Source organism: Physeter macrocephalus, chromosome 3 (assembly GCF_002837175.3).
Source record: "Physeter macrocephalus isolate SW-GA chromosome 3, ASM283717v5, whole genome shotgun sequence".
In the NCBI taxonomy this organism is placed as follows: domain Eukaryota; kingdom Metazoa; phylum Chordata; class Mammalia; order Artiodactyla; family Physeteridae; genus Physeter; species Physeter macrocephalus.
Window position 1 is genome coordinate 20,223,620 of NC_041216.1, and position 9,988 is coordinate 20,233,607.

Consider the following 9,988-nt stretch of genomic DNA (forward strand, 5'->3'; position numbering starts at 1 on the left):
AAGGTTTCACTGATCACACACACACACACACACACACACCCCAACCATTGAGCCTCAGGTCTGGCTGTGAGCCCTGGGAGGGGAGAGGTACTCCAGCCCTTGGAGCGGTCAGGGGTGACGTTAGGTGGGGAAGTTCAGAGCATGGAATTTCACTCCATGGCATTCTAAGGAGAGTTCCCAGCTTCTCTGTCTCTGCCAGGTTGCTTCGTCAGGCTGTCACTCTGTTTACCTAAATGGACAATGGGTACAAAGCCGGCTCCATCTCCAGCAGCCCTCTGAAGGGGTGTAAGGAATGGAGCGGGCAGTGGGTGGCTGCTAGGCTGTCTCTTGGTCAGCCTTGTGCAGAGATGCCCCATGGCCGGGAGCTGGTCCCGCCAAATGCCCTCTCCAAGCCTCACCACGTCACCTCCCGAGGCTGCCCGGCTGCAGCTCATGCCCGCCCGCCCCAGGGAAGGAGCGATTTGCATTTATGAAGATCTGAAAGCATACATTCACCTGACAGGCTTTAGAATGATCCTCTCAGTAAAATAATAATAATGATCATAATAAACCCTTATAAATAGGTGTTTGATTACAGTTTGTCCCTACGTGGTTTTTTTTTTTTTTTTTTGAATCAGACTAATTGGCTGCCAGGCTGATTGGGCTGGATATGGCTTGAACACTGGAGTCTTAGACCCTTTCTTCTCCCTTTGCCTGGCTGTTCTTTGCTCCCTCTTAGCCCCACCCACCTAGGTCCACCCTTCTTCAAGTTGCTGAGGGTCAGCTTGAGGTCACCTCTCCCCCTCACCTTCTTTTGGGGCTGCCCCAGCCGTGCCATGGGACGCAGTCCTTGACTGCCTCGTCTCTGGCCCTCCCCCTCCCCACCTCTGGCCCAGAACAAAGCGGACAGAAGCCAAATCCATCGCAGGTGCTAAGCCCTCTGTGCACGGGCCTTCCCTGCTGGGAAGCAGCATCCAGCTGGGAAGACCCTCACGTTGGTCTGAGTTCCTCAGGTAAATGCCAGGCACCCCTGTATGGGCATTCCTGCTCTGTAAGCCCAGCTGCAAATCAGAGTGCAGCCGGGCAGGTGGACAGGCAACAGTTCGCCAGGTGAAATCCTGCATATGTGAGGCTTACTGTCTGTACTCACTGTAGCCCAGCAGTTACCCAGGAGAGCCAGGGATCAGGTGGGATTCCAGGGCCTTTCTTGGTGACACTTCCTCCTAGTCTGGGTCCATACCACCAGCTGGGAAAGGCAACAGTCAGTCAGTCACCTCCATTATGCCAGCTGCGAATGACACCTGGCAAGAGGCGGCAAGGAGGAAAGGAGACCTGATATCAAGAAGAGGTTTCTTCCTAGGGCCAAGGATTGGGCGGGGGAGTGGGGTGGGGGAATTGGAGACCTCAGTTAATCCTCCTTCACCCCAAGACTTACGAATCTCTCTTTTAATATCACCCCGTATTATAATCATTGGTCCTCCTAGCCAGTGCCTGGCACATAGTAGGCCCTCAGTAAATAATTGTTGGGAGAATGAATGAATGAATGAGAGCAGGGCACTTTGTGGTATCCACTCCATTCCTCGTCTCCTCCTAGCACAAGGCTGGCACCTGGCAGGCGCTAGCATGCGTCCTGTGGCCATGAACCTTTTCAGAGAATAAACAGCCCCCTAGATCACATGTTCAGAGAGAGGACAATCCTGCCCAGGTGCGCACTGGTTTCCCCAAAGGGGCTCAGCTGCAAAGTGCATGTTTATTACCATATGGTAATTGTTCTGAGGAATACTGCTACCTCCGCACACCCTCCCCTGGGGGCACACGCTCCTCCAGCTCCTGTTTCACAAAACACAGCTTTGGAGGCTATTCTCTTGCTCCAGAGAAAGGTATATCCTCAGCATTGAGAGGCATGGTTAGCAGAGGGCACAGGGTGACCTAGCCAAGGGAAAAGTCACTCAGGGCAGCCACAGGCTTTTAATTTGCCTAACGTCTCTCTGTGCCTGTCTCCTAATGTATCAGCTGCCAGCAGCGGGGCATCCACTCTGCAGTCCTGGCACTGAGACCCATGAGTCATGGCGGGACATGCCTCTTCCTGGGGCACCGGCTGAGTGGGAGCCCTGGACCTCCCCGTAGTTGATGGCTGGAGGTGTGGCTGTCTGCCCGCAGCCTCCCTCTGTCCATGGTGCTGAGCTAGGATCTCCCAACAGAGGGCACTACAGCACAAAGCAAATTTCTCTTCTCCTTACCCTAGGGAACAACCCCAGAGGTCAAAGGGACCCTGGGGTCCTCTGTGACCTCTAGTTTGTTTATTCCCAAGAGAGGGAAAGGGTATGGCATAGTATTACCTCCCACAGCCTGGCTTCCAAAGGGATGGGTTCTGTTGGTTGGGGGAGGACCTCCTATGGGATTGGATAATGATGCTAAGAGTAGTAAGCCTTTGTGAAAGTGCTTCTCCTATGCCAGGCACTGATCAAATACAAAATGTGAATAAAATCAGTGAATCTTCACAATAGTGTATGGTGTGAGTATTATTATTTCTATTTTACAGACGAGAAAACTGAGGCACAGAGAGGCTAAGCAACTTGCCCAGTACAACACAGTAATAGGGCCAGATTTAAACCCACAAAAAGTGCAGAGCCAGAGGTCTTAAATACCCTTCTAGGCCAAGATACACACACGCACACAGGCACACACATGCCCTGGAAGCCAGTATTTCAATGGGAAATAGTTAAAAACAAAATTTTCATAAGCCCAGTGTGCTCCACCTCTCTCACCTCATTTAATTCTCATAAGAGCCCCCTGTGGCAGCTTTATCTAAGCCCAATTTATAGATGAGTAAACTGAGTCTAAGAGAAGTGAAAAGAATTACCCAAAGTGACAAAGGTAGAGGAATGTTGTTTTCTGAGGACAGGAACCTAGTGTGGGCTTTCCCCAGGCTCTGTCCCAGAGAGCCACACATTCTCTCTCTCTCTCTCTCTCTCTCTCTCTCTCTCTCTCTCTCTCTCTCTCTCTCTCTCTCACACACACACACACACCAGGCTCTGTCCCAGAGAGCCACACATTCTCTCTCTCTCTCTCTATCTCTCTCTCTCTCACACACACACACACACACACACACACACACACACACTCACTCATGCAGTCCTCTGACTCCTTCTTACCTTGCCCTCTGCCTCTGCGTGCTGGGAATTAAACATCCCCCAGGCTACGGCCCAGACAAGACCGAGTTTTTTATTGTTTGTTTAAATTAAACGCAGCTGCAAGTGACGCCTTAACACCAGTGACCCAAATCGATACGGAGATGGCTGCTTGGAATTAAGTCCAGTGCTGCGTCTTTAATGGACCTCAGCCCCACCTGGACTCAACCAGCTTGTCTCCCATGGGAGGAGACTGGCAGGTCGTCCACGGGGAATCTGAGGCTGTGGTCGCTGAACGAGCTTCAGCAGTACAGGCCCAGAGAAAGGAGCTGGACAGTGTGAAGGAGTCAGGGACAGGAAGTTAAGATCTGGGGAACAGCGTGGAGGTGGGGAGGCTGAGAGAAGCAGGCCAAGCTGACACTGGAGACCGGCGTTCCCCAAACTGGGCCCCACTGACCACTTGTTTTGCGAGTTTGTAATAAACATTCCTTGAAAGAGGGTTCAGTGGTTCAATATATTTGAGAAATGCTGTATATGAGTTCGTTCTCCACATCTTGGAGATTTACAACTCACATGAGCATTTAAAAGCTATGAGAAACCCTGCAGAGTTTTTTGGTTTCATTTACTTGAAGTTCAAGCTTGTTTGGCTTCAGAACCCTCTTTGCATAAATACCTATTCATATCTCACATCAAGAGTTTTGTAGGTCATGGGATGAACGGGAGATGCTGCTCTGGCCATGGACAAGGCTTCTGATCGCTTCCTCGATTACCACAGTAGTTGTGATAAGGATGATGACGGTGATGCTGACGATGATAAGAAAAAAAATAGCCACTGACAACTGATGACATTTATCGAGTGCTTACTATGTACTAGGTACTTGTCTAAGTAGTTTGCTTGTACTAACTCATTGAATCCCCTTCATTACCCTACGAGGAAGGCTCTGTTTTTAACCCCATAGAATAGACAAAGAAACTTGAGACACAGAGAGGTGAGGCCCCTTGCGTAAGGTCATATTGCTTTTATGTATTTCTGAAACTGTAAGCAACATGAAGATAAGGACCACATCCGACTCATTTCTTTATTACTTGTGCCAGGCAGGTGGTAGGTGCTCAAGAAAGGGATAGAAGGAAGGAAGGATGGATGAATAGAAAGATGGATGGGTAAGAGAATGATTAGCTAGATCTTTGATGGAGAGATACGTGGATGTGAGAATTACTGGGTGGATAGATGGATGAATGGATGGGTGGATTGTGGGTAGATGACGGGGCGATGGAGGAACAGATGGAAAGATGGAAAGAAGGGTGGATGGGTGATGGTGGGTGTGTGTGTGTAGACAGATGGATTAGAGGAAGGATTGATGGGTTAATGAGCACATGGATGGAGGAGTGGATAGAAGAGTCAAGATTAGAAAGCATCAGCAAGATTTGTACTTTTTCCCGTATCATTGCATTTGCTAAGAATGAGAGACCTGGACTCACAGGTGTTAGTCGTAGCTGGAAGGTAGCAACAGAGGTAGTCAGGGGCAGTGGCAAAAAGCATGGTCTCTAGAGTTGGTCTGTCTAGACCCAAATCTCATCTTCAACACTCAGGAAATAACTTGTTGGAGGGAGGGAAGGAAGGAAGAAAGGAAGGAAAGAAAGGAGGGAGGGAGGATAGAAGGAAGGAAGAGAGGAAGGAAGGAAGGATTTGCTGTAAGAACCCAAACAAATTATTTAACCTCCCTGTGCTTTGATTTCTTCATCTGTATAATGGGGATGGGAAAAAGAGTACCAGCCTCACTGATTAAATAAGACAATGCTTCAAATGATGTAAGCACTCAATAAATATTAGCTGTAACTATTACCCATGACCGAGGCAGCCATAGGATGCTATAATTACCCCACTCTGTGGTTCCTTATTTTCATCCTTAGCTTCCTGCACTTTGCAGTGGAGAGGGGTGGATGAAGCCTCCAGGGTTATGATCTCAAGGGACTCAGCAGGCGGTTGCCGTGACCACGAAGCAAAGAAAAAGGTCGACGTAAACGGGATCTGCAGTTCACTTATCTTCGATGGCATCCTCCAACGTTAGGCAGTCTATTCCTGGCTTTGGACTCTTGTCTCCATGATTGTCAAGTCTGGCTTGGAATCTTATGAGGTCACCCTTGGGGCAGCCCTTTTCTACTTTCCTTGCCAAGCCGCAATACCACCCATAGACAACAGGTGGCGACATCCAATATGTGATTTGCTCTATTTTTACAACCTTTTAAGTGTGAGGGCCTATATTATGGAAAACACACCAGCTTCCTATTTCATGAGTCCGTTAAGCTTTAATATATTTACAATGAGGCATGCTGTCACAAACATATATACATAAGGTCCTTAGTTAGTCGCAATTGTGTGATGGGTCCATAATACTATAGAGGAGAAAATTGAGACCCAAAGCAAGATTGTCCGCTCCCTGCATTCTCACTATTTGAGGTGCATACAGTCTGCACAACACAGAAGTAATATTCTCTTCAGTTGGTTCACCTGTGTGTCTTGTCTTCCCAGGTCATAATGTAAGCTCTGGAAGTTCTGGGCACTTTCCGCTTTGCCCCTTGGCACCTACAGTGCCACTCTGCTCAGGCCTGAGTCACAGTACTGGAGAGGCCAGGAAGCAAAGAAGGAAGATCTAGCTAACCGGGCTAGTTGTTCAGTTGTGAGTAAAAGGTATTTGTAATGAAAATGCTCTGGTTAATTACAAAGCCATCTGGTGAGACCTGACGATTCCCTCCTCTCCCCGTCAGCCTGCTTTCTGTCTTGAGCTTCTAGGCCCTGAAACATTTGAGGAAAATCTCAATTCAATTTATAGTACAGGGAGATGATTCCATTTCTCTGGGCTTCAAAGTTCCCATTTCTAAGAGGCAAAAGGCCAAACTAGTTCCCTGAGGCCCCTGACAGATGATGTCTTACCTGGGCATGACTCTACCTCCCCCTTCCTTCTCTTTCTCCCTTCCTGTGCTACTGATGCAGCAGATACCCTGTACCTGGCACTGGGGTTGGACTTGGGAGGAGGTGAGACTTGAAGCTCTGAAGGATGCCTAGGCGTTAGAGAAAAGCTTTGGGGGCAGAGCCATGTGCGCAATTCCTTACAAAGATGGAACAGAGATTGCCATTCAGAGAGCAACAGGTGGTCCAGGAAGTGGGTCTGGGGGTGTGTAGAGAGCTAAAGCTGTGAGGTTAGAAGGGTCTTTGAAGACCACAGAAAGCAATGAATGGGGCGGCAAAGGAACAATGAAAACTACGCTAAAAACCTGCTTTGACAATAATGACGTGGACACATCTTGCCCATCTTGCGATTCTGTGTCTCTTGACATTAGATCACTCTACACTGACCGGTCCTTTCCCAGCCCACAGAGGGAAATTTGTCATCACTGTAGCCTTTACATCTCTGCAGAGATGCTCTTCATTCTCCCCGTTTCCTCCCCAGCTATCGATTGACAGAAACAATCCCGCTAACCCCTTAATGCACGAGCCAGTCCCCTCCCTGCCTTCCTGTGTTGCCCCTCTTCTGCCATGCCCAGCTTCCTGTCCTTCTTTCCATTTACCCTGTCAAAAGGCTGACTCTGCAGAGAGACAGCTGGTGAATCGGGCTGGAATATTTCCCTGGAACTGGAGAGCATTGGGAAGCACAGAGGGACCCTCAACCCTCAAAGGTATCCATCCCAGAGGGTGCGGAGAAAAGGGAGCCCTCTTGCCCTGCTGGTGGGAATGTAAACTGGTACAGCCACTATGGAGAACAGTATGGAGGTTCCTTAAAAAACTACAAATAGAACTACCATACGAGCCCCCAATCCCACTGCTGGGCATCTACCCTGAGAAAACCATCATTCAAAAAGAGTCATGTACCACAATGTTCATTGCAGCTCTGTTTACGATAGCCAGGACATGGAAGCAACCTAAGTGTCCATAACAGATGAATGGATAAAGAAGATGTGGCACATATATACAATGGAATATTACTCAGCCATAAAAAGAAATGAAACTGAGTTATTTGTAATGAGGTGGATAGACCTGGAGTCTGTCATACAGAGTGAAGTAAGTCAGAAGGAGAAAAACAAATACCGTATGCTAACACATATATATGGAATCTAAGAAAAAAAAATGTCATGAAGAGATTAGTGGTAGGACGGGAATAAAACACAGACCTACTAGAGCATGGACTTGAGGACATGGGGAGGGGGAAGGGTAAGCTGTGACGAAGTGAGAGAGTGGCAGGGACATATATACACTACCAAATGTAAATTAGATAGCTAGTGGGAAGCTGCCGCATAGCACAGGGAGATCACCTCTGTGCTTTGTGACCACCGAGAGGGGTGGGATAGGGAGGGTGGGAGGGAGGGAGACACAAGAGGGAAGAGATATGGGAACATATGTATATGTATAACTGATTCACTTTGTTGTAAAGGAGAAACTAACACACCATTGTAAAGCAGTGATACGCCAATAAAGATGTTTAAAAAAAAAGTACGCATGTTTGGGCTAAAATTCCACTTTATAAAAAATCAAATAATGAATACTTCTTGCTTCATTCCTTCTTAAAAGCAATAATTTATCCTGAGTTTCTTAATAGAAATGTGATTCCTTTAAGTACTGTTAACTGAATAGTCTGACTCAGTTTTCTCAAATAAACAGTGGACAGTGTGATGAATAAAAAAAAAAAAAAAGAAAAAAAAAAGTTATCCATCCCTTAAAAGGGATGCTGATGGACTATGGGAAACACATAGGCATTGTTGAAGTTTTGTAGGATTCCAAGGGAAGGCACCCAGGCTTTGGGGGCATGACAGCTCAAAGAAGCACAGGAACAGGGGTCCCAAACTCTAATGGCATTACCCTAGTGCCCTTAAATAAGTGGTTCTAATGGGTGTCCACCTCCACTAAGGGCACTGAGGCCACGCATATACATTGGTCTTCTCCTCTGGACCAGGTGCTGAGCTGGGGGCCAGGGGTACAGAAGCGGAAGGACACAGTTTGTGCCCTTGAGGCTCCCACGGTCAGCAGGGATTGGTACACTACCAAGATGCCCGAATGCCAATGTCAGGGCCGCCCACCTGCACCTGTTCACCTAGCCTCTTCGCCATCAGGGTCCTGCACCCACCTGCCTGCTCGCTTGGCTCTTCCTTCCCAGATGCCTCCCCAGGCCCCCTGGCTCCTGCTGTGCCCCCAGTCCTCACCCCATGCAGGCTTACACTAAAGGAAGGACAGTTGATTCTCCTCAGAAGTGACTACTGGACGATTCCTTGGACCTTATCCTGCACATAAAGCACAATCCCCTCCTATCCACACCCCAGGTCACCTGGGCACACCAAGGAGTACAGCCTGGTCGGGACATCCCCCTTAAAGTCCTTCATTGGCTTCTCATGGCCTGAAGACCAAAGCCAACACCCTTGGAACAGCTTACAGGGGTCTTCATCTCCACACTGGACCCACCTCTGTGGTTCTTAGCGCCCACTAAGCTATCTTGATTCTCGGCTTTTTGTTTGTTTGGTTTTTTTTGGCGGTACGCGGGCCTCTCACTGTTGTGGCCTCTCCCGTTGCGGAGCACAGGCTCCGGACGCGCAGGCTCAGCGGCCACGGCTCACGGGCCCAGCCGCTCCGCGGCATGCGGGATCCTCCCGGACCGGGGCACGAACCCGCGTCCCCTGCATCGGCAGGCGGACTCTCAACCACTGCGCCACCAGGGAAGCCCGATTCTCGGCTTTTATACATGCTGTTCCCTCTGCTTGAAACACCCTTCCAGCCTCCCCATCCTCCTTACTCCTATCTCCCTTACCCTGCCCCCACGTACCCCATGGACACCCTTTAGGCTGGCTGGCTCCTACTCATGTCCCAGGGCTTAGCTTTAGCTGTCAGTTGTTCTGGAAGTCTGCGTTAGATGCCTTCTCTGTGTTTGCCCCAGGGAATTAAGAGTATGGTGGTAAAATGGGCAAAGCAAAGGGAGAAGAAGGAAGGGAAGGGGGAGAGAGAGATGGAGAGAGCCAGAAGTCTAAATCTAGAGCAAGGCTCAGCATCAGCAATCAGAACAGAGTCAAGATACTGTCGAAAGATTGGAATGGCCAGAAAAGATGCTCAACTTCTCCAGAACGATTGCCTTCTTAACTAGGGCTGCCTTGAATGGACCATAGACAGAGGTGCTGGTTCTTGCTCCAAAATGTGTGAGATCACTGAAGCCTCCTGACACCTTCCCTTGGAGGAAGAAGCAGTACATGGTGGAACATTGGGCCCAGGAGAAGAAGAGCAGGTCTGCAGGCTGCCTCTCAGGGAGTGAGGTTCAAGGGTGAGTGTGAAGGGGCCCACACTCTCCTCTTTAGACAGTACTGTCTCCGCTGGCAGGACCGGCTCTCCATCCCAGGGAGGCTCGAGGGCGTCCTGGGTGCCTGCGGACCACTCGTCTTCCTGCTTCCAAGTCTAACACTTACTTATCAAGATAATTAAATTCCAGCTGCCCCCTTGCAATGTCATGAGGGACAGAAGCCTCTCCCCGAGAGCTTTCCTTGTCACTGTTCGATAAGCCCCATATTTCACACCGCGAGTGGTTGCATTTCAGCGGTGGGTGAAGTCGTTTTATTTTTATCGTGCACGCAGGCATATAAATATGCACGAGTTGCTCAGAAGCACTTTAGTGTCTCTCTGGAAGGCGGGCTCGATGTGAGTGTGAGGGAGCATGGCAATTAGTTCAACCAGGGCACAGGCTCCGCGGGGTCCGAAGGTGCTGGTCTTACCAGTATCGCCGGCCCCATCCTCCTTAGAACAGTGCCCTCATGGGCTCCTGAGAACCAGGTGGTACCTTGACAAACTTTCCAGAACAAAATTTGTTTTAAAAAAAAGACAGATCTGTGATCTCACCTTAACTCTGCTA